The sequence below is a fragment of the Arachis stenosperma genome, chromosome 9, assembly GCF_014773155.1.
Source record: "Arachis stenosperma cultivar V10309 chromosome 9, arast.V10309.gnm1.PFL2, whole genome shotgun sequence".
In the NCBI taxonomy this organism is placed as follows: domain Eukaryota; kingdom Viridiplantae; phylum Streptophyta; class Magnoliopsida; order Fabales; family Fabaceae; genus Arachis; species Arachis stenosperma.
This window is the reverse complement of record NC_080385.1, coordinates 97,817,629-97,842,392: the sequence shown is the minus strand read 5'-3', so window position 1 is coordinate 97,842,392 and position 24,764 is coordinate 97,817,629. Positions and strand designations below refer to the sequence as shown.

Here is a 24,764-nt window from a genome sequence, read left to right as displayed (position 1 = left end):
TATTGTGAGTTTTTACTTGACGATAACCGGTGCACTTGCCGGAAGGAATTTTGCCGATCGTGCAATTTCCTAAATCGTAGCATATCAAGTTTATGCACATCAAGTTTATGGCGCCGTTGCCGGGGATTGGTTTTCAATTGACAATTCTCAAATTGGAAGTTAACTAGATTGAGCATTTTTTTTGTTTTGATAATTTAGTTCAAGTTACTTGTTGAATTTCAATTTCTGCACTCTGTTACTTGTTTTCTTTCTTTATGCCTTTAAATTCAAGCAACTAACTCACTGACTCACTAACTATTTGAATTAATTCCTCAACTGCTCTAACCATACTCTTCCATTAACCAAGAGTATTTCACTTGTTTGTTGCCTGTGCTGTGTTCTTGTATGACAGGTAGGAGAGGAGAGACAACAACTCCTCCATATACCGAACCAGAGAGGACCCTTCATAGACTTAGAAGGGAAGCAAGAGGGAAGAGAGTACTGGGAGAAGAAGAATCTGAAGGAGAATCTGAGGACAATTTTGAGGAAGCTCTAGATCTCAACATGGATAGAGAAGTTCACAACCATGAGAGAGCTGATGGAAACAATGCCATTCCCGAGAGGAGGGTTCTTGGTTCATACATAAACCCAACCTCTGGGAATTGTGGTAGCAGCATTCAGAAACCACCCATTCAGGCCAACAATTTTGAACTCAAACCACAGCTAATATCACTGGTGGAGAATCATTGTTCATTTGGTGGGAGTGCTAATGAAGATCCAAACCAACATCTCACAAAATTCTTGAGAATTTGCGACACTGTGAAGTCCAATGGAGTCCAGGAAGATGCCTATAAACTGCTCTTGTTCCCATTTTCACTTAGGGACAAGGCAGCTAAGTGGCTGGAATCATTCCCAAGGGGGAGCCTAACAACCTGGGATGAGGTGGAAAGCAAGTTTCTGGCACGTTTCTACCCCCCACAAAAGGTCAATAGGCTTCGATCTGAGGTTCAGACTTTTAGACAACAAGATGGTGAAACTCTCTACGAGGCATGGGAGAGGTTCAAGGATTTGACAAGGAGATGCCCACCAGACATGTTCCATGACTGGGTGCAATTGCATATTTTCTATGATGGACTCTCTTATGAATCAAGGAAGGCTGTAGACCATTCATCAGGAGGTTCATTGAACAGGAAGAAGACTGTGGAAGAAGCCATTGAAGTGATTGAGACAGTGGCTGAGAATGAGTACTACTATGCTTCAGAGAGACATAACACTAAGGGAGTTATGGCGCTGAACCATGTTGATACAATTCTAGCCCAAAACAAGGTGTTTGCCAAGCAACTAGCAGAGCTCACCAGGAAATTAGACACAAATCAAGTGGCTGCAATACACACACAAGATCAAGAGGAAGTAAGCACTGAAGGAAGTGATTGGAAAGAGGCCAACTATGTGGGAAATCAACAAAGGCAACCATATGATCCACATTCCAACACTTACAACCAAGGTTGGAAAAACCACCCAAACTTTGGGTGGGGAAACTAGCAAACCCAACCACAAAACCACAAACCTTACAACTCCAACCAAAGATCATACCAAGCCACACAAAACACTTACTCCCAACCACCATATCATGGCCAAAATAATCAACCTGCCCAACCTAATCCGAACCAACAATTTCAAGATCAATTAAACAGGATAGAAGGAAAGCTTGCAAACATGGGTCAGGACATAAGTGAGTTGAAAATCTTTAGGGATGATGTGAGATCTACCTTAAGGAACCATGGTGAAAAGCTCAAGATGATGGAGTCTCTAGTAGGAGAGCTATCTCAACAGGCCCCCAAGTCAACTGCAGTGTTTCCTAGTGACACAGAAAAGAATCCTAAAGGGGAACAAAAGGGAGTGAGATGGGAAGAATGCAAGGCCATCACCATGTTGAAGGAAGTCTTAATAGAAGAAAGAATCAGATCCTCAGAATAGGAGCCAAAAATCTTGAAGGAAGGTATGGATGAAGCTAAGCAGGAAAGTGAAATTGAGCAAGCCAAGGAACTGCAAAATAAAGGCATGCTGAAAACATACCAACCAAAAGCACCATTTCCTCAGAGGTTAGGAGGAGGTGAAAAAGGGAAAACATATTCAAGGTTTTTAGAGACGTTTAAGTCTCTCCATATCAATATTCCCTTTCTTGAGATTCTCCAACAGATGCCTACACATATCAAGTATTTGAAGGAATTGCTAAGCAAGAAAAGAGTTTTGAAGGGAGGACAAACTGTAATAATGAACAAAGAATGCAGTGCACTCATCAAGAAGGATATGGTCTCTAAGAAAACAGACCCAGGAAGTTTTCATATCCCCTGCATCATAGGGGAAATAAAAATTGACAGAGGATTCTGTGATCTAGGAGCTAGCATAAATGTGATGCCTCTGACTCTTATGAAGAGGCTACAACTGAATGAGGTGAGATCCACTGATGTAATCATACAACTGGCTGACAAAACTCAGAAGCAAGCTGAGGGGGTAGTTGAGAATGTGCTGGTGAAAGTAGGAAATTATTTCTTCCCCACAGACTTTGTCATTTTGGACATGGAGGAAAGCTACCTACACCCTATCATTCTGGGAAGGCCATTTCTAGCCACTGCTAGAGCGCTCATAGATGTAGAACAAGGAGAGCTAATTTTGAGAATACATGATGAACAGCTCATTTTCCATGTTTTCAAACCTGCATCTGAGCCTGAACCAGAACCTGAAAAGCCTAAGGATGATAGTAGCCATCTGTGTTTGGAGGAAAGCAACCCAGCAGCTGAAACTCTGAAACAGTCCTTGGAAGGCAAACAAGAATTGCAAGAGTTAAAGCCACAAGAATCAATAGAAATAGCTCAGAAGGATCCTCCTGGCATAAGGGTCAATGAAGAAATCCTCAAGAGAGAGGGAAGAATTATAAAGAAATTGCCAAGAGGGTGGAGAAACAAGAAAATTCCCACTGAAGGTTTCTCTCCGGGAGATAAAGTGATATCAAGTCATTATCTGCCAATCCCACCTGGCCTCAAAACCATTCCTTCCCAGCTCCCTCAAGTGTTCACAATCAGGAAAGTTCTTTCTATGGAACATTTGGAAATCATGAAGGAATCAAATGGGGACGTTTTCATAGTGAGAGGAGAAGACATCAAGCACTACAATCCACCCTAACAAGGGACAACCGTCAAGCTAATGACGTTAAAGAAGCGCTTGTTGGGAGGCAACCCAACCTGAGGTAATACCCCTTTGCTGTTTCTTTTATTTGTTTCAATAAAAAGGGTGAAGTAGTTTCTGTGCATTGCAAAGAATTAAGTTTGGTGTTTCACACCAAACAATGAATTCGTGGATCAATAATTCAAAGGGGAATATGTGACTCTAAGTTTGGTGTTCCACCATAAAGATCAACTGAACACAACAACCTTTGAATTATATGAAAGGAACAACCATTCTAAGCAATCACAGAAATGCTTAAAATCCTTAGCAGCAACTTCATTCCAAGGAAAACTCAAGGATTCAAAGAACAGAGAAGTAAGTAGGAGACTAAGTTTGGTGTTCACACACCAACTTAAGACTCAGACACTTGCCCATACATAGTTGAGCTAACCACTCAAGTGCTTGAGAAGCAAGCAACTTCATCACTCTTTGCAGGAAAGGAAACAAGGATCTTAGAAAGAACATGAAGCAACAACTAGGAGAAGAAGGAGAAATCAAATTGTTTCCTGGCAACAAAGAGAAAACAAGAAATTTCACAAGGTGGTGTTGTTCCTTGACCATTCTTTAAAAGGCAAACAAAAGCATGCTTGTTCTGGTTTAAACTGTAATTGTTGAATCTTTCTGGAATGTGAAGTTTTTAGTATGAGTGTCTGTTTACTGCTTTGAATAAAGTGAATGCCTAGATGTTTGGATATAACTTCACCTTCTTAAACAAATGCTTGCCATGCTTGTTCTGTTTCCAAAAATAAAAGAAAAGTTTGAACAAAAGTAACTTGGCTCAATTAGTGACAAATCAAGTAGAATTAAGTGGTGGTATGCATGCGTGATTGTTTAGTCAGATCACTGGAAATAGAGTGTAGAATTATCATTTTTTTGTGTAGAAATTGAAAACTGTCTATGGATCTTGATGAATAAATGTCTTTGGCCATGAAAAAGAAAGAAAAAGAAGAAGAAAAAGCCACTGAAAAAGGGCAACCAAAAAGCAAAAAAAATTGAGAAAATAAGCTAGGCACCAATGGTTTGAACTTCTGAGACAAATGCCTGTGGTGTTTATGTATTAAGGATATGCTTGGATGAATAGGTTCTGAGGAGTGTTTCAACACTTGGTAACTTGGGTTAACTAACCCGGGATTATCAACCAAAAGTCCATTATCAAGAGCAACCTAAATACAAAACATTTAGTCACACAAAGAGGTGCTGGGCACCAATGTCTCAAGAAGAAATGTGAACTAAAATGCCTGTAGTGGATATGTGTAGTGCACTGATAAGAAAAAAAATGCCAAAGGCTTGTGCAACACATGACACTGAGCAAACAAGGAGCAAAGGAGCTCCAAAAAAAAAAAGAAAAAACAAAGAAGGGAAAAGTGCCAAAGACACAAGAGTAACAAGAGGCCATAGCAGTGTTTGATGAATGCAATGAAAAAGTGATAATATTACCTGATAAGAATGAAAAAGTGATACTGCAACTTTCTGCATAAAACCCTTCTGATGAACTTCAAGTGCTTACTAATGTAGCCAATGTAATTGCTTTCTGTTTCATACTTTCTTCTCAAATAACTCAGGACTTGCTTAGGGACAAGCAAGTATTAAGTTTGGTGTTGTGATGCCAAGGCATCTTAGGCTAGTTTCACTAGCATTTTTCTGTTAGTTTTAGTTGTTTTATGCATTTTCTTGAGCTTAAAGTAACTAAGAATGGTTAAATGAATAACAAAGCAATGAACCATCCAAACAGTATGATTTTGATGCAAAGTCCATGAGTTTTTAGTTATATTACTTGAATGCTATGAATGGAAGATTTCTCATGAAATTTTGCAAGACTTTGATGCAATTGTTTGGATGATTTCAGGGAAGAAGAGGCTAGGCAAGGAAGCAACAAAATCAATAAAGGAAGCTTGAATATCACATGTGGAGTTTAAGTTCCAGTTTAAGCTTAAACTGGAACTTAAACTACCAAGCCATATAATGCTGGAAATGGCGTTTAAGTTCCAGTTTAAGCCTAAACTGGAGCTTAAACGCCAGAATCATGAAGGCTAGGAAGTGCTGGAACTGGCGTTTAACCTCCAGTTTAACCTTAAACTGGAAGTTAAACGCCAAAATGAGAATTTCACCAAGAGAGCATTTCCACGTTTAAGCTCCAGTTTAACCTTAAACTTGAGCTTAAACGTGTTCGACACAAATTCTCACCAGGAAGCATTTCCACGTTTAACCTCCAGTTTAACCTTAAACTGGAGGTTAAACGCCAGAAGTAAGAAAGGCACTAGGAGCATTTCCACGTTTAAGCTCCAGTTTAACCTTAAACTGGAGCTTAAACGTGTTCGACTATTTCTCTCCTCCAGGGTTGCTTTCTCATTTCCACGTTTAAGTTTCAGTTTAACCTTAAACTGAAGCTTAAACGTGTTCGACCCAATTGCTCCTCCAGGGTTGCTTTCTTCATTTCCACGTTTAAGCTTCAGTTTAACCTTAAACTGAAGCTTAAACGTGTTCGACATTTCACACTCCTGGGTTGCTTTCTTCCATTTCCACGTTTAAGTTTCAGTTTAACCTTAAACTGAAACTTAAACTTCAACTTAAACACCACTTTTTGAAAGGGTTCTGGGCCAAATATATTGAAGTTTAAGTTAGCATTTGAGCACAAACATTAACTTAAACGTATTATGGTATGAAACCCAATTGAATATCATGGTTTATGGGATTGGGCCTGAAGAATTGATGAGTCTGGAGCTTCAATTTGTTGAGTCTTGTGTCATTACTTGTTTATCACTAAGTTTGCTCAATAAATGTTACAGAATTGGATCACAGCCTCATCAGGATTATGGACCATAAACCCAAAGCAAAAGAAAATCAGGGAAAGGCCTCAAAGCCCAAGAAACACAACAGAAGCTCAATTAAGAAAGTGTATAAATAGGATAGAATTTAAGTTAGTTGGCACTTTTTTACACGGGGAACTTTTTGGATCATTTTGCTACTTTTCATATTTTGTAATTGAATTCAGAGCTATGACTCACTAAACCCCTTTCATTGGGTTAGGGAGCTCTATTGTAATTCAATGAATCAATAATAGTTTTATCTTCTTCTTCAATCTTTTCTCTTGAATTTTGTTAGAAAGCTTCTCGATCTAATTCCATTGGGTAGTTGTCTTGGGAAAGAAACTACCCATAATTGGAATCCTTCGGAACCTTGGGAAAGGAATGGAGGATTCATGCTAGAGAAGCTTTCTCACAGTGAATTGGATTGGGGTTTGGATGGATATTGTGACATGTAATCCTACCAAATTGTGGTTCATGAAACTGTGTGGTATAATCAGTGATCGAGCATCATCTCTTCTTATGAACATTTAAACCAAGGGATTGGGAATTTGTTTGTTTTTAGAGAGAATTGGTGAGCCAAGGGATTGGGATCCAATCATATAAGATTGCCAAGCAAAATTCAATGAATGCATTGGTTGAGGAAGGGATAAAACATTTTGATTCGGAGATCTCAATATCTCCTGAAACCCAATGAATTCCCCATTTCTGATCTACCACTTTCTCTTACATTCTGCAATTAAATTCATGCCATCACCCCCATCCCTTTTAATTTCAGCAATTTAGCTTCTCGCTCTTTAATTCATGCAATTTTACATTCCGCAATTCTCATCTAAATCTTGATTCCGCTCAACTAGAACATACTTCTAATCCGAATTGCTCACTCAACCAATCCTTGTGGGATTCGACCTCACTCTATTGTGAGTTTTTACTTGACGATAACCGGTGCACTTGCCGGAAGGAATTTTGCCGATCGTGCAATTTCCTAAATCGTAGCATATCAAGTTTATGCACATCAATTTGATTCAACATTTCAAGTATGTTGCCTTTTCTGTTGAGAAAGGTTTAATGTTTGAATCATATCTTTTCTTGTTAGCCAAGTCATTAATTTTTAAAATCAAATCTTTTTAAATTATTTTTCAAATCATATCTTCTCAATCACATCTTTTTAAAACCATAACTTTTCAATCATATCTTTTTAATCACATCTTTTTCAAAATAGTTTTCAATCATATCTTTTTGATTTCTAATTTCAAAATCTTTTTCAAAAATCACTTGATTTCTTTCCCACTCTTAGTTTTCGAAAATCAATTACTATTTTTCAAAATGTTTTTAAAATCTTTTACTTAATTTTCGAAAATCTCTTCCCCTCTTCTCACATCCTTCTATCTATGGAGTACCACTCCTCCTCAATGCACAATTCGAACTCTAGCTCACTAAGTTCGAATTCTTCTACCTCTTCCTTCTATTTTTCTGTTCCTCTGACACCTCAAGGAATCTCTATACTGTGACATAGAGGATTCCATATTTTCTTGTTTTCTTCTCTTTCATATGAGCAGGAGCAAAGACAAAGGCATTCTTGTTGAAGCTGACCCTGAACCTGAAAGGACCTTGAAGCGAAAGCTAAGAGAAGCTAAAGCACAATTCTCTGTAAAGGACCTAACAGAAATCTTCAAACAAGAAGAACCTATGGCAGCCAAAAATAACAACAATGCCAACAATGCAAGGAAGGTGCTGGGTGACTTTACTGCACCTACTCCCGACTTCTATGGGAGAAGCATCTCTATCCCTGCCATTGGAGCAAACAACTTTGAGCTTAAGCCTCAATTAGTTTCTCTAATGCAACAGAATTGCAAGTTCCATGGACTTCCATTGGAAGATCCTCATCAGTTTTTAGCTGAGTTCTTGCAAATCTGTGACACAGTCAAGACTAATGGGGTTGACCCTGAGGTCTACAGACTTATGCTATTCCCTTTTGCTGTAAGAGACAGAGCTAGGATATGGTTAGACTCACAACCTAAAGAAAGCCTGAACTCTTGGGAAAAGCTAGTCAATGCCTTCTTGGAAAAGTTCTTTCCACCTCAAAAATTGAGTAAGCTTAGAGTGGAAGTCCAAACCTTCAGACAGAAGGAAGGTGAATCCCTCTATGAAGCTTGGGAAAGATACAAACAATTGATCAGAAAATGTCCTTCTGACATGCTTTCTGAATGGAGCATCATAGGTATTTTCTATGATGGTCTGTCTGAACTATCCAAGATGTCTTTGGATAGCTCTGCTGGAGGATCTCTTCATCTGAAGAAGACGCCTACAGAAGCCCAAGAACTAATCGAAATGGTTGCAAATAACCAATTCATGTACACTTCTGAAAGGAATCCTGTGAACAATGGGACGAATCAGAAGAAAGGAGTTCTTGACATTGATACTTTGAATGCCATATTGGCTCAGAACAAGATATTGACTCAGCAAGTCAATTTGATTTCTCAAAGTCTGTCTGGAATGCAAAATGTACCAGGCAGTACTAAGGGTGCTTCATCTGAAGAAGAAGCTTATGATCCTGAGAACCCTTCAATGGAAGAGGTGAATTACATGGGAGAACCCTATGGAAACACCTATAATTCTTCATGGAGAAATCATCCAAATCTCTCATGGAAGGATCAACAGAGACCTCAACAAGGTTTCAACAATAATAATGGTGGAAGAAACAGGTTTAGCAATGGCAAGCCTTTTCCATCATCTTCTCAGCAACAGACAGAGAATTCTAAGCAGAACCACTCTGACTTAGCAACCATGGTCTCTGATCTAATCAAAACCACTCAAAGTTTCATGACTGAAACAAGGTCCTCCATTATAAACTTGGAGGCACAAGTGGGTCAGCTGAGCAAGAAAATTACTGAACTCCCTCCTAGTACTCTTCCAAGCAATACAGAGGAAAATCCAAAAGGAGAGTGCAAGGCCATCAACATGGCCGAATTTGGAGAGGAGGAAGAGGCAGTGAACGCCATTGAAGAAGACCTCAATGGGCGTCCACTGGCCTCCAATGAGTTCCCTAAAGAGGAACCATGGGAATCTGAGGCTCACACTGAGACCATAGAGATTCCATTGGATTTACTTCTGCCATTCATGAGCTCTGATGAGTATTCTTCCTCTGAAGAGGATGAATATGTCACTAAAGAGCAAGTTGCCAAGTAGCTTGGAGCAATCATGAAGCTAAATGACAAGTTATTTGGTAATGAGACTTGGGAGGATGAACCCCCTTTGCTGACCAAAGAACTGGATGACTTGTCTAGGCAGAGATTACCTCAAAAGAGACAAGATCCTGGGAAATTTTCAATACCTTGTACCATAGGCACCATGACCTTCAAGAAGGCTCTTTGTGACTTAGGGTCAAGTGTAAACCTCATGCCTCTTTCTGTAATGGAGAAGCTAGGGATCTTTGAGGTACAAGCTGCAAGAATCTCACTAGAGATGGCAGACAATTCAAAGAAACAAGCTTATGGACTTGTAGAGGATGTTCTGGTTAAGATTGAAGACCATTACATCCCTGCTGATTTCATAGTCCTAGAGACTGGGAAGTGCATGGATGAATCCATCATCCTTGGCAGACCCTTCCTAGCCACAGCAAAGGCTGTGATTGATGTGGACAGAGGAGAATTGATCATTCAAGTGAATGAAGAATCCTTTGTGTTTAAGGCTCAAGGATACCCCTCTGTCACCATGGAGAAGAAGCATGAAGAGCTTCTCTCAAAACAGAGCCAAACAGAGCCCCCACATTCAAACTCTAAGTTTGGTGTTGGGAGGTTCCAACATTGCTCTGAGTATCTGTGAGGCTCCATGAGAGCCCTCTGTCAAGCTACTGACATTAAAGAAGCGCTTGTTGGGAGGCAACCCAATGTTATATTTTATCTATTTTCCTTTGTTATTTTATGTTTTCTGTAGGTTGATGATCATGGGAAGTCACAAAATCAATTAAAAAAGTAAAAACAGAATGAAAAACAGAAAGAAAAACAGCACACCCTGGAGGAGAACTTGCTGGCGTTTAAACGCCAGTGAAGCTAGCAAATGGGCGTTTAACGCCCAGTCTGGCACCATTCTGGGCGTTTAACGCCAGAAAGGGGCACCAGACTGGCGTTAAACGCCAGGAAAGGGCAAGAAGCTGGCGTTAAACGCCAGAAATGGGCACCAGCCCGGCGTTTAATGCCAGAATTGGCATGAAGGGCATTTTTGCTCGCCACTTGGGCAGGGATGACTTTTCCTTGACACCTCAGGATCTGTGGACCCCACAGGATCCCCACCTACCCCACCACCCTATCTCTTCTTCTTCACCCATTCACCAATCACCTCAACACCTCTTCCCCAAAACCCCTCACCTATCAAATCCCTTCTTTCTCTTCACCACTCACATCCATCCTTCATAAAACCTCACCTACCTCACCATTCAAATTCAAACCACTTTGCCTCCCAAACCCACCCTCCCATAGCCGAACCCTACCCCTCTCTTCACCCTATATAAACCCATCTTCATACCATCATTTTCACACAACCTAAACACTACTTCCCCCTTTGGCCGAACTATAAAACCATCTCCCTCTCCTCTATTTCTTCTTCTTCTACTCTCTTCTTTATTCTTTTGCTCGAGGACGAGCAAACCTTTTAAGTTTGGTGTGGTAAAAGTATTGCCTTTTGTTTTTCCATAACCATTTATGGCATCCAAGGCCGGAGAAACCTCTAGAAAGAGGAAAGGGAAGGCAAAAGCTTCCACCTCCGAGTCATGGGAGATGGAGAGATTCATCTCAAGGGTGCATCATGACCACTTCTACGAAGTTGTGGCCTTGAAGAAGGTGATCCCCGAGGTCCCTTTCAAACTCAAAAAGAGTGAATATTCGGAGATCCGACATGAGATCCGAAGAAGAGGTTGGGAAGTTCTTACCAACCCCATTCAACAAGTCAGAATCTTAATGGTTCAAGAGTTCTATGCCAATGCATGGATCACCAAGAACCATGATCAAAGTGTGAACCCGGACCCAAAGAATTGGCTTACAATGGTTCGGGGGAAATACTTAGATTTTAGTCCGGAAAATATAAGGTTGGCATTCAACTTGCCCATGATGCAAGGAGATGAACACCCTTACACTAGAAGGGTCAACTTTGATCAAAGGTTGGACCAAGTCCTCACAGTCATTTGTGAAGAGGGCGCCCAATGGAAGAGAGATTCAAGAGGGAAGCCGGTTCAATTGAGAAGGCATGACCTCAAGCCCGTAGCTAGGGGATGGTTGGAGTTTATCCAACGCTCAATCATTCCCACTAGCAACCGGTCTGAAGTTACTCTAGACCGGGCCATCATGATTCACAGCATCATGATTGGAAAAGAAGTAGAAGTTCATGAGGTTATAGCCCAAGAACTTTATAAGGTGGCGGACAAGTCCTCTACCTTGGCAAGGTTAGCCTTTCCTCATCTCATTTGTCACCTCTGTTATTCAGTTGGAGTGGACATAGAAGGAGACATCCTCATTGATGAGGACAAGCCCATCACTAAGAAAAGGATGGAGTAAACAAGAGACCCCACTCATCATGAAGTCCCTGAGATACCTCAAGGGATGCACTTTCCTCCACAAAACTATTGGGAGCAAATCAACACCTCCCTAGGAGAATTGAGTTCCAACATGGGACAACTAAGGGTGGAGCACCAAGAACATTCCATCCTCCTCCATGAAATTAGAGAAGATCAAAGAATCATGAGAGAAGAGCAACAAAGGCAAGGAAGAGACATTGAGGAGCTCAAGCACTCCATAAGATCTTCAAGAGGAAGAACAAGCCGCCATCACTAAGGTGGACCCGTTCTTTAATTTCCTTGTTCTTTATTTTCCTGTTTTTCGAAATTTTGTGCTTATGTTTATCTATGTTTGTGTCTTGTGATCATTAGTGTCTTAGTGTCTATGCCTTAAAGTTATGAATGTCCTATGAATCCATCACCTTTCTTAAATGAAAAATGTTCTTAATTGAAAAAGAGAAGAATTGCATGAATTTTGAATTTTATAACAGATTAATTATTTTGATGTGGTGGCAATACTTTTGTTTTCTAAATGTATGCTTGAACAGTGCATATGTCTTTTGAATTTGTTGTTCATGAATGCTAAAATTGTTGGCCCTTGAAAGAATGATGAAAAAGGAGACATGTTACTGAGGATCTGAAAAATCATAAAAATGATTTTTGAAGCAAGAAAAAGCAGTGAATACAAAAAAAAAAGAAAAAAAAAGGAGGAAAAGAAAGAAAAAGAAAGAAATAAAGTTGTGATCCAAAGCAAAAAGACTGTGCTTAAGAACCCTGGACACCTCTAATTGGGGACTCTAGCAAAGCTGAGTCACAATCTGAAAAGGTTCACCCAATTATGTGTCTGTGGCATGTATGTATCCGGTGGTAATACTGGAAGACAGAGTGCTTTGGGCCACGGCCAAGACTCATAAAGTAGCTGTGTTCAAGAATCATCATACTTAACTAGGAGAATCAATGACACTATCTGGATTCTGAGTTCCTATAGAAGCCAATCATTCTGAATTTCAAAGGATAGAGTGAGATGCCAAAACTGTTCAGAGGCAAAAAGCTAAAAGCCCTGCTCATATAATTAATACTGATCTTCATAGATGTTTTTGGAATTCATTGCATATTCTCATCTTTTTATCTTATTTGATTTTCAGTTGCTTGGGGACAAGCAACAATTTAAGTTTGGTGTTGTGATGAGCGGATAATTTGTACGCTTTTTGGCATTGTTTTTAGTATATTTTAGATAGTTTTTAGTATATTTTTATTAGTTTTTAATTGAAATTCACTTTTCTGGACTTTACTATGAGTTTGTGTATTTTTCTTTGATTTCAGGTATTTTCTGGCTGAAATTGAGGGATCTGAGCAAGAATCTGATTCAGAGACTAAAAGGACTGCAGATGCTGTTGGATTCTGACCTCGCTGCACTCAAAGTGGATTTTCTGGAGCTACAGAAGCCCAATTGGCGCGCTCTCAACGTCGTTGGAAAGTAGACATCCTGGGCTTTCCAGCAATGTATAATAGTCCATACTTTGCCCGAGATTTGATGGCCCAAACCGGCATTCCAAATCAGCTCAAGAATGCCCGGCGTTAAACGCCGGAACTGGCACAAGAATGGGAGTTAAACGCCCAAACTGGCACAAAAGCCGGCGTTTAACTCCAAGAGAAGTCTCTACACGAAAATGCTTCAATGCTCAGCTCAAGCACACACCAAGTGGGCCCGGAAGTGGATTTTTATGTCATTTACTCATTTCTGTAAACCCTAGGCTACTAGTTCTCTATATATAGGACCTTTTGCTATTTGTATTTAGATCTTGGGATCTTAGATCATCTTTAGGTCTTTGAATCCTTTGATCATGTTTTGGGGGCTGGCCTCACGGCCATGCCTAGACCTTGTTCTTATGTATTTTCAATGGTGGAGTTTCTACACACCATAGATTAAGGTGTGGAGCTCTGCTGTACCTCGAGTATTAATGCAATTACTATTGTTCTTCTATTCAATTCAGCTTGTTCTTGTTCCAAGATATCACTTGTTCTTCAACTTGATGAATGTGATGATCCGTGACACTCATCATCATTCTCACCTATGAACGTGTGACTGTCAATCACCTCCGTTCTACCTTAGATTGGGTGGATATCTCTTGGGTTCTTTAACCGGAATCTTCGTGGTATAAGCTAGAATTGATGACTGCATTCAAGAGAATCCGGAAGGTCTAAACCTTGTCTGTGGTATTATGAGTAGGATTCAATGATTGAGTGACTGTGACGGGCTTCAAACTCGCGATTGTGGGGCGTTAGTGCCAGACGCAAAAGAATCACTGGATTCTATTCCGACATGATCGAGAACCGACAGCTGGATAGCCGTGCCGTGACAGGGTGCGTTGAACATTTCCACTGAGAAGACGGGATTGTAGCCATTGACAACGGTGATGCCCAACATACAGCTTGCCATGGAAAGGAGTAAGAAGGATTGGATGAAGACAGTAGAAAAGCAGAGAGACGGAAGGGACAAAGCATCTCCATACGCTTATCAGAAGTTCTCACCAATGAATTGCATAAGTATCTCTATCCTTATCTTTATGTTTTATTCATATATCACCCATAACCATTTGAGTCTGCCTGACTCGCGTAAGGTTTATTACTTGGACGACCCAGTGCACTTGCTGGTTAGTTGTGCGAAGTTGTGTTTATGCCATGGTATTGAGCACCAAATTTTTGGATTCATTACCGAGGATTATTTGAGTTGTGAAAAGTAGTGATCACAATTTCGTGCACCAAATGCCGCCATCAATTTTAGCTTATACCACGAAGATTTTGATTAAGGAATCCAAGAGATATGCGCCCGGTCTAAGGTAGAACTGAAGTGGTTGTCAATCACGCGCGTTCATAGGTGAGAATGATGATGAGTGTCACGGATCATCACATTCATCAAGTTGAAGTGCAACGAATATCTTAGAACAGGAATAAATTGAATTGAATAGAAAATAGTAGTAATTGCATTAAAACTTGAGGTACAACAGAGCTCCACACCCTTAATCTATGGTGTGTAGAAACTCCACCGTTGAAAATACATAAGTGATGAAGGTCCAGGCATGGCCGAGAGGCCAGCCCCCAAAACATGATCAATAGTCTCCTAAGATGAATAAAAAAATAAAACTGAGACCAAAGATGTCTAATACACTAGTAAAAAGTTCTATTTATACTAAACTAGCTACTAGGGTTTACAGAAGTAAGTAATTGATGCATAAATCCACTTCCAGGGCCCACTTGGTGTGTGCTTGGGCTGAGCTTGATCTATCCACGAGCTGAGGCTTCTCTTGGAGTTGAACGCCAAGTAGTAATGTGTTTTGGGCGTTCAACTCTGGTTCGTGACGTGTTTCTGGCGTTTGACTCCAGAATGCAGCATGGAACTGGCGTTGAGCGCCAGTTTACGTCATCTAATCACAAATAAAGTATGGACTATTATATATTGCTGGAAATCTCTGTATGTCTACTTTCTAACGCCGTTGAGAGCGCGCCATTTGGAGTTTTGTTGCTCCAGAAAATCCATTTCGAGTGCAGGGAGGTTAGATTCTAACAGCATCAGCAGTCCTTTGTCAGCCTCCTATCAGAGTTTTGCTCAGGTCCCTCAATTTCAGCCAGAAAATACCTGAAATCACAGAAAAATACACAAACTCAAAGTAAAGTGCAGAAATGTGAATTTAGCATAAAAACTAATGAAAACATCCCTAAAAGTAACTAGATCATATTAAAAACTACCTAAAAACAATGCCAAAAAGCGTATAAATTATCCGCTCATCAGCAATTCATTTTATATTCTTCAGAGCTCATGAATGGCTGAAGGAGATTTAATGGAATCTCTATTGTCTCTATATGAGCCTCAGATTCCTTTGGATCCTCAATAGGAAACTCCTTCTTGCTTGAGGGACGTCCCATGAGGTCTTCCTCATTGGGATTCACGTCCTCTCCTTCCTCTCTAGGTTCGGCCATATTGATTATATCAATGGCCTTGCACTCTCTTTTTGGATTTTCTTCAGTATTGCTTGGGAGAGTACTAGGAGGTGTTTCAGTGATTTTCTTACTCAGCTTGCCCACTTATGCCTCCAGATTTCTGATGGAGGACCTTGTTTCATTCATGAAACTTAAAGTGGCCTTAGACAGATCAGAGACAAAATTTGCTAAGTTAGAGGTATTCTGTTCATAATTCTCTGTCTGTTTCTGAGAAGATGATGGATAAGGCTTGATATTGCTGAGCCTATTTCTTCCACCATTATTAAAGCCTTGTTGAGGCTTTTGTTGATCCTTCCATGAGAAATTTGGATGATTTCTCCATGATGAATTATAGGTGTTTCCATAAGGTCCACCTATGTTATTTACCTCTGCCATTGTAGGGTTCTCAGGATCATAAGCTTCTTCTTCAGAAGATGCCTCTTTAGTACTGTTGGATGCATTTTGCCATCCATTCAGATTTTGAGAAATCATGTTGACTTGCTGAGTCAACACTTTGTTTTGAGCCAATATGGCATTCAGAGCATCAATTTCAAGAACTCCCTTCCTTTGAGGCATCCCATTATTCACAGAATTCCTCTCAGAAGTGTACATGAATTGGTTATTTGTAACCATGTCAATAAGTTCTTGAGCTTCTGCGGGTGTTTTCTTTAGGTGAATGGATCCACCTGCAGAATGGTCCAATGACATCTTAGAGAACTCAGATAGACCATAATAGAATATATCTATCATGGTCCATTCTGAAAACATGTCAGAAGGACATCTTTTGGTCATCTGTTTGTATCTTTCCCAAGCTTCATAGAGGGATTCACCATCTTTTTGTTTGAAGGTCTGAACATCCACTCTAAGCTTGCTTAGCTTTTGAGGAGGAAAGAACTTAGACAAGAAGGCCGTGACCAGCTTATCCCAGGAGTCCAAGCTATCTTTAGGTTGTGAATCCAACCATGTTCTAGCTCTGTCTCTTACAGCAAAAGGGAAAAGCATGAGCCTGTAGACTTCAGGATCTACTCCATTCGTCTTTACAGTCTCACAGATCTACAAGAACTCAGTTAAAAACTGATAGGGATCTTCTGATGGAAGTCCATAAAACTTGCAGTTTTGTTGTATTAGAGCAACTAGTTGAGGTTTCAGCTCAAAATTGTTTGCTCCAATAGTAGGGATTGAGATGCTTCTTCCATCAAACTTGGAAGTAGGTGTAGTATAATCACCAAGCATCCTCCTTGCATTATTGTTGTTAGGTTCGGCTTCCATGTCTTTTTCCTGTTCGAAAATTGCAGTAAGGTTGTCTCTGGATTGTTGTAATTTAGCTTCTCTTAATTTCCTCTTCAGAGTCCTTTCAGGTTCAGGGTCAGCTTCAACAAGAATGCCTTTTTCCTTGTTCCTGCTCATATAGGGAAGAAGAGAACAAGAAAAAAAAGAGGAATCCTCTATGTCACAGTAAAGAGGTTCCTTATTGTTAGTAGAAGAAGAAAGGGGATAAAGAAAGGAGACTCCAAACAGAAGGGTGAGGTTAGGGGTAGTGAATTGAGATGAAGAGAGGTGAAGAGAAGTGTTAGTAAATAAATAAATAAATAGAAGAAGATGATAGAGAGATTTTTGAAAATATTTTTGAAAAGGAGTTAATGATTTTCGAAAATTAAGATAAGATAGAATTAAAATTAAAATTTAAAACAATTAGTTAATTAAAAAGAATTTTTGAAAAAGAGGGAGGTATTTTCGAAAATTAGAGAGAGAAAAGTTGTTAGGTGGTTTTGAAAAAGATAAGAAACAAACAAAAAATCAAATAGTTTGTTGAAAAAGATTTGAAAAGATAAGAAGATAAGAAGTTAGAAAAAATATTTTAAAATCAAATTTTTGAAAAAGATAAAATTTTGAAAAAGATATGATATAAAAGATAAGATAAGATAGATTTAATTTTTAAAATTAAAATTAATTACTTGACTAACAAGAAACTAAAAGATATGATTCTAGAATTTAAAGATTGAACATTTCTTAACAAGAAAGTAACAAACTTCAAATTTTTGAATCAATCACATTAATTGTTAGTGTAATTTTCGAAAATAAAGATAAAATTAAGAAAAAGATTTTTGAAAAATATTTTTAAATTTTTGAAAATCATAAGATAAAAATGAAAAAGATTTGATTTTTGAAAAAGTTTTGAAAAGATAGGATTTTTAAAATTGAAAATTTGACTTGACTTGTAAGAAACAACTAATTTTTTTAAAAATTTTTTTGACCAAGTCAACTCAAAATTTCGAAAATTTGGAGGGAAATAAGGAAAAGATATATTTTATTTTTTTTTTATTTTTGAATTTTTAATGAGGAGAGAGAAAAACATAAAAATGACTCACAAAATGAAAATTATGAATCAAAACACAAGATGCATGCAAGAATACTATGAATGTCAAGATGAACACCAAGAACACTTTGAAGATCATGATGAACATCAAGAACATATTTTTGAAAAATTTTTGATGTAAAGAAAACATGCAAGACACCAAACTTAGAATTCTTTAATGCATGGACACTATGAATGCAAAAATGCATATGAAAAACAACATACAACACAAAACAAGAAAACATCAAGATCAAACAAGAAGACTTGTCAAGAACAACTTGAAGATCATGAAGAACACCATGAATGCATGAATTTTCGAAAAATGCAAGAAAAATTTTTAAAGCATGCAATTGACACCAAACTTAAAAATTGACTCAAGACTCAAACAAGAAACACAAAATATTTTTGATTTTTATGATTTTCTAATTTTTTTGTATTTTCTTTTATTTTTTTTGAAAAACATATAGGAAAAAGAAAATAAGAAATTCAAAATCTTTAAGAAGAATTCCAGGAATCTTTCAATATTAGCCCAAAGCTCCAATCAAAGGGTTGGACATGGCTTAATAGCAAGTCAGCTTTAGGATGGAATTACATGCATTTAGTTGAAGACCAATTCCAAAGGAGTTTGAATATGGCTTTGCAGCCAGCCAGGATTCAACATGCTTCATGAAACTCTGGAATCCATTCTTAAATGTTTTGAAGCCATAGAATGATTTATTTAAAAAAAAATTTTGAAAATAGGAAAAAAAACTGTTTTGAAAGATTTTTGAAAAGTTTTTGAAAAGGAAATTACCTAATATGAGCAACAAGATAAACAGTCAGTTGTCCATACTTGAACAATCCCCGGCAACGGCGCCAAAAACTTGGTGCACGGATTTTGTGATCATCAACAATGGCTCCAATGACTTGGTAGCTCCCACACGTGAATTACACTTAGTCACAACTCCGCACAACTAACCAGCAAGCGCACTGGGTCGTCCAAGTAATACCTTACGTGAGTAAGAGTCGATCCCACGGAGATTGTTGGTATGGAGTAATCTATGGTCATCTTGTAGATCTCAGTCAGGCTGATTCAAATATGATTGGATTAGATAATTAAAAGATAAATAAAATAGGATAGAAATACTTATGTAAATTAATGGTGGGAATTTCAGATAAGCTGATGAGCGGATAATTTGTACGCTTTTTGGCATTATTTTTAGTATGTTTTTAGTAGATTTAGTTAGTTTTTAGTATATTTTTATTAGTTTTTAGTTAAAATTCACTTTTCTGGACTTTACTATGAGTTTGTGTGTTTTTCTGTGATTTCAGGTATTTTCTGGCTGAAATTGAGGGATCTGAGCAAAAATTTGATTCAGAGACTAAAAGGACTGCAGATGCTGTTGGATTCTGACCTCCCTGCACTCGAAGTGGATTTTCTGGAGCTACAGAAGTCCAATTGGCGCGTTCTCAACGGCGTTGGAAAGTAGACATCCTGGGCTTTCCAGCAATGTATAATAGTTTATACTTTGCCCGAGATTTGATGGCCCAAACCGGCGTTCCAAATCAGCTCAAAACTGCCCGGCGTTTAACGCCGGAACTGGCACAAGAATGGGAGTTAAACGCCCAAACTGGCACAAAAGCTGGCGTTTAACTCCAAGAAGAGTCTCTACACGAAAATGCTTCAATGCTCAGCCCAAGCACACACCAAGTGGGCCCGGAAGTGGATTTTTATGTCTTTTACTCATCTTTGTAATTCTTAAGCTACTCGTTCCCTATAAGTAGGACCTTTTACTATTGTATTTTTCATTTGGAGATCTTTGAATCTTTTGATCACTGGGGGGCTGGCCTCACGGCCATGCCTAGACCTTGTTCTTATGTATTTTCAATGGTGGAGTTTCTACACACCATAGATTAAGGTGTGGAGCTCTGCTGTACCTCGAGTATTAACGCAATTACTATTGTTCTTCTATTCAATTCAGCTTGTTCTTGTTCCAAGATATCACTTGTTCTTCAACTTGATGAATGTGATGATCCGTGACACTCATCATCATTCTCACCTATGAACATGTGACTGACAACCACCTCCGTTCAACCTTAGATTGGGTGGATATCTCTTGGATTTCCTTAACCGAAATCTTCGTGGTATAAGCTAGAATTGATGGCGGCATTCAAGAGAATCCGGAAGGTCTAAACCTTGTTTGTGGAATTCTTAGTAGGATTCAATGATTGAATGATTGTGACGAGCTTCAAACTCGCGATTGTGGGGCGTTAGTGACAGACGCAAAAGAATCACTGGATTCTATTCCGACATGATCGAGAACCGACAGCTGAATAGCCGTGCCGTGACAGGGTGCGTTGAACATTTTCACTGAGAGGACGGGACTGTAGCCACAGACAATGGTGATGCCCAACATACAGCTTGCCATGGAAAGGAGTAAGAAGGGTTGGATGAAGACAGTAGGAAAGCAGAGAGACGGAAGGGACAAAGCATCTTCATACGCTTATCTGAAGTTCTCACCAATGAATTGTATAAGTATCTCTATCCTTATCTTATATTTTATGTTATCATTCGTAACCATGCGAGTCTGCCTGACTAAGATTTACAAGATGACCATAGCTTGCTTCATACCAACAATCTCCGTGGGATCGACCCTTACTCGCGTAAGGTTTATTACTTGGACGACTCAGTGCACTTGCTGGTTAGTTGTGCGAAGATGTGTTTATGCCATGGTATTGAGCACCAAGTCTTTGGATTCATTACCGGGGATTATTTGAGTTGTGAAAAGTAGTGATCACAATTTCGTGCACCATAAGCGTATGGAGATGCTTGTCCCTATTGAATATCTGCTTTCCTACAGCTTTCATCCAATCCTTCTTACTCCTTTCCATGGCAAGCTGTATGTAGGGCATCACCGTTGTCAATGGCTACATCCCATCCTCTCAGTGAAAATGGTCCAAATGCTCTGTCACAACACGGCTAATCATCTATCGGTTCTCAATCAGGTTGGAATAGAATCCCGTGATTCTTTTGCGTCTGTCACTAACGCCCAGCCTTCAAGAGTTTGAAGCTCGTCACAGTCATTCAATCCCGGAATCCTACTCGGAATACCACAGACAAGGTTAGACTTTCCGGATTCCCATGAATGCCGCCATCAATTCTAGCTTATACCACGAAGATTCTGATTAAGGAATCCAAGAGATATGCGCCCGGTCTAAGGTAGAACGGAAGTGGTTGTCAATCACGCGCGTTCATAGGTGAGAATGATGATGAGTGTCACGGATCATCACATTCATCAAGTTGAAGTGCAACGAATATCTTAGAACAGGAATAATTCGAATTGAATTGAAAATAGTAGTAATTGCATTAAAACTTGAGGTACAACAGAGCTCCACACCCTTAATCTATGGTGTGTAGAAACTCCACCGTTGAAAATACATAAGTGATGAAGGTCCAGGCATGGCCGAGAGGCCAGCCCCCCAAAATGTGATCAATAGTCTCCTAAGATGAATAATAAAATAAAACTGAGACCAAAGATGTCTAATACACTAGTAAAAAGTTCTATTTATACTAAACTAGCTACTAGGGTTTACAAAAGTAAGCAATTGATGCATAAATCCACTTCCGGGGCCCACTTGGTATGTGCTTGGGCTGAGCTTGATCTATCCACGAGCTGAGGCTTCTCTTGGAGTTGAACGCCAAGTTGTAATGTGTTTTGGGCGTTCAACTCTGGTTCGTGACGTGTTTCTGGCGTTTGACTCCAGAATGCAGCATGGAACTGGCGTTGAGCGCCAGTTTATGTCATCTAATCATGAATAAAGTATGGACTATTATATATTTCTGGAAATCTCTGGATGTCTACTTTCCAACGCCGTTAAGATCGCGCCATTTGGAATTTTGTAGCTCCAAAAAATCCATTTCAAGTGCAGGGAGGTCAGATTCCAACAGCATCAGCAGTCCTTTGTCAGCCTCCTATCAGAGTTTTGCTCAGGTCCCTCAATTTCAGCCAGAAAATACCTGAAATCACAGAAAAACACACAAACTCATAGTAAAGTTCAGAAATATGAATTTAGCATAAAAACTAATGAAAACATCCCTAAAAGTAACTAGATCATATTAAAAACTACCTAAAAACAATGCCAAAAAGCGTATAAATTATCCGCTCATCAGCAATTCATTTTATATTCTTTACAAATGTATAATCTTTTGAACTTCTAGTTTACCTTGCCCTTATTGAGGATCTAAATGCATCATGGATGATGCATTTCAAGTAAGTTCTTTTTCAAGAAGCTTATTTGCACTCCCTAATATTGGGAATTTTAATTCATCAAAATGATAATCTACAAATTAGACTTTAAATACATCTCTAATTTGTATCTCAAGATACCTCACTATAGAGGAAGAATCATATCCAACATATATTTCCAATTATTTTGGATCCCATTTTAGTGCGATAAGGCGGGACAATTGGAACATATATCACACACCCGAATATTCTCAAATGGGAGATATTTGGATGCTAGCCAAAAGCTAATTTCTGAGGAGAGAATTGGTGGTAACTTGTTGACCTTAAGCAAATAAGTGCTGCAACATGTAAAAATGGCTTGCCCCCAAACTGGAGTTAGGAAATTTGTTCTCATAAGTAAGGGTCTAGCAATCAATTGGAGCCATTTAATAAGTGACTCTGCTAGTCAATTTTGTGTATGAACATGAGCTATTGAATGTTTAACATTTATACGATTGGCCATAAAATAAGTATCGAAAGCTTGAGAGGTAAATTCACCAGCATTATCAAGACGAATTATTTTGATTGGATTTTCTGAAAGCTGTGGTTTTAATTGAATAATATGTGCAAGTAATCTCGCAAATGCCAGGTTGCAGGAAGACAATAAGCACACATGTGACCATCTAGAATATGCATCTAATAGGACTATAAAATATCAAAAAGATCTACATGGTGGATGAATATGTCCACATATATCGCCTTGAATCTTTTCTAGAAATTCAGGAGACTCAAGTTCAATCTTTACTGGTGATGGCCTTAAAATTAGCTTTTCCTAAGAACATGCAGTACAACAAAGTTCTCTAGATTTAAGCATTTTCTGGTTCTTTAGTGAATGTCCATGGGAATTTTCAATAATTCTCTGTATCATAGTTGTTCTAGGATGACCCAATCGATCGTGCCAAATTATGAATTCATTTAGACTAGTAAACTTCTGGTTTATAATGGTATGTGACTTAGTTGCATTAATTTTAGTATAATATAACTCAGATGAAAGTGAGAGTAACTTTTCTAATATAACCTTGTTATTTGAATCATGAGTTATGATATATAAGTATTCATGATTTTTTTCATTCATTATTTTAATATGATATCCATTTTGGCTAATATCTTTAAAACTCAACAAGTTCTATAGAGATTTACTAGACAATAGTACATTATTTATTATGAATTTTGTTTCTTCAGAAAACAAAATTACAAATCCTCTAGAGCCTTCTATCATATTGCCTGAGCTAATAATTGTATTAATTAACACATTCTTCTTTTGGTACAAGATGAGTAAAATATATATTACATTTGAGAATGGTATGCAAACTTGCACTATCAGCAAGGCAAATATCTTTGTTATATGTCCTTGCCATTTTCTTCAAAGACAAATACTATTAATAAGATCATATCATAAAATAAGTAAAAGTACATGCACAGTAAAATTGTAATCCTAATTGGAACTGTTTGTCACTATATATAACATAGTATCATAAACTAGAAATTTTATTATTATTATTATTATTATTATTATTATTATTATTATTATTATTATTATTATTATTATTTTAGAACTTGACATATTTAGTGATTTTAAAATTTTAATTATAAACAATAATATTTTATTAAAGATAATAATATTTTAGTAAATATTATTTATATACATCATACTTGAAATTCAAATGCATAGGAGATAAAACTTAACAAGAAGTTTCGTACATTATTTATTAACATCAGTACTTAACGAACTTAAATATTAAAGTTTTTCATCATTGATTAAATAGCCAATATTTCTTTCAAAATCTTCAAAGAAATCAGATACTTCATAATGAGTGGTGTAATTTTTAACATCTTTTGAAACAAAATTTGTCTCATTTTCTTTGTCATCTTTTTTCAAGAATGCTTGATAAAGATCAACTAAGTATCTTGGGGTACGACAGGTACGTGACCAACGGTCCTTTTCACCACAACAGAAATATTTATCATCTGTTGATTTATTTAGCCCATTATTTCTTTCTTTATCCCATTTCTGGTGAGATCTTTTCTTGTGAAATTTTTTTTTCTTTCTTTTATAATTTTTTTGTTACCAAAATATTTCCATTTACTTCTTCTGGGGTTATAATTTGATGCATTTGCTTCAGTAAATGAGGCGGCGCCAGCTGTCATAATTTCTTAAAAGCAATTCATTGTTATGTTCAGCAATAAGAAGGTAAGAAATTAGCTCAAAATATTTTTTCAATTCTTTTTCTCGATACTACTACTGCATGAGCAAATTCGAGGAAAGGAAGGTCAAAAAAATTTTCTCTAACATGTCATTATCATGTTATCTTTTTTTCACATAATTTTTTTCATGAGATAATTCAGAACATTGCCTAATTGTATTCATTTATGGATTTAAAATCCTGTAGACGCAAGTGTGTCCACTCATATCGGGTTTGAGAAAGTATCACTGTCTTTTGATGATTATATCTATTTTTAAAGTTCTTCCATAGATCTGCAGGATCTTTTAGTGTGAGATATTTATTTTTGAATCCTTCATCAAGATATCGGTGAAGAAAGATCATGACTTTGACTTTATCCTTCTGGGATGCTTTATTTTCAATCTTAACGGTATCTCCAAGATCTGT

General features: G+C 38.1%; 3 non-coding genes across 3 annotated transcripts; 1 reads left to right on the top strand and 2 right to left on the bottom strand.

Annotated features, from left to right (window-relative positions):
• Positions 1-969: 969 nt before the first annotated feature.
• LOC130952068 (small nucleolar RNA R71) lies at positions 970-1,073 on the bottom strand. The gene has a single exon (XR_009074249.1). It is a non-coding gene; the product is annotated as a small nucleolar RNA R71 (small nucleolar RNA).
• Positions 1,074-8,102: 7,029 nt separating this feature from the next.
• Positions 8,103-8,210, bottom strand: LOC130952017 (small nucleolar RNA R71). The gene has a single exon (XR_009074198.1). It is a non-coding gene; the product is annotated as a small nucleolar RNA R71 (small nucleolar RNA).
• Positions 8,211-16,300: 8,090 nt separating this feature from the next.
• Positions 16,301-16,404, top strand: LOC130952894 (small nucleolar RNA R71). The gene has a single exon (XR_009075069.1). It is a non-coding gene; the product is annotated as a small nucleolar RNA R71 (small nucleolar RNA).
• Positions 16,405-24,764: the final 8,360 nt, after the last annotated feature.